Source organism: Curcuma longa, chromosome 16 (assembly GCF_044706935.1).
Source record: "Curcuma longa cultivar G26 ecotype Majalengka, Jawa Barat chromosome 16, ITB_CL_G26_1.1, whole genome shotgun sequence".
Classification (NCBI taxonomy): Eukaryota; Viridiplantae; Streptophyta; class Magnoliopsida; order Zingiberales; family Zingiberaceae; genus Curcuma; species Curcuma longa.
This window is the reverse complement of record NC_133876.1, coordinates 4,585,251-4,586,184: the sequence shown is the minus strand read 5'-3', so window position 1 is coordinate 4,586,184 and position 934 is coordinate 4,585,251.

Sequence of the window (934 nt, the reverse complement as noted above, 5' to 3'; positions counted from 1 at the left end):
GACTAACAAGTTAATCTAGTGTGCAGGGAGCACAAGAAGAGTACTGCACTTTGTGAGGCTAGGCGAGACAAAGTCCTAGTTGTAGGCTAGGTAAAGGCAAGTCCTAGTCTGGAGGATCAGGCAGAAGACTTAGCAGGTCAAGTGCACCAGGTGCAAGTTCATGCAGTGTCAGAGGACCAGGAAGCGTGGTCAAAGTCCAAGTGAGTAGAGTTAGGAGGACCGGAGGCTTGGTGAAAGTCTAAGCAGTCATGAGAATCAGGTTCTAGCAGTGAAGTCCTGGGGGCTAAGGACCACAATTAAGCAGCAAGTCCAACAAGTCTGGAGGACTAGGGTGCCGACAACTCAGGTAAATTGTCCCGAGTGGAGTGGGTCAGGACGCGTTCTCAGAGTGGAACTATAGGCGTCGATCTAACCCAAGGTTTCACTGGAAACCTAAAGTTAAGATCAATTAATAGTTTAAAGAACTGTTCTACAATCTATTACTTTATGATTTTGGAACTAACTTGTAATACAGATTGGAGAGGCGAAGTCTTTGACTCCGGACAATCCTATCTGAGATTCCAGTCGATCGGATGGTCTAGGCGATTGGATTATGGAATCCAGGCGACTCAGGTTTGGATAAACACAGTGGAAGTTGAAGTCTATCAAGACCCTCCACATCAGCACGGAGTCGACCGAAATGGAGAGTCCAGTCGACTGGAAGGCTGAGTCAGCTGTGAAAATAGTGGATCGACGGTCTACGTGGAGTCGCCCAGAAGGAGGTTCCAGGCGACCAGAAGGTCTTATAAAAAGACTTTGAATAGAGGCTTCTGCACATCAATTCAGATCAATATCAAGACGCTTCAAGTTTAAGGGCGGGCGTTACAGTAGCTTGTCAATATTTTTTGAAAAACCTTTTCAAAATATTTCCTATTTATGTTGTTTCAAAGTTTTT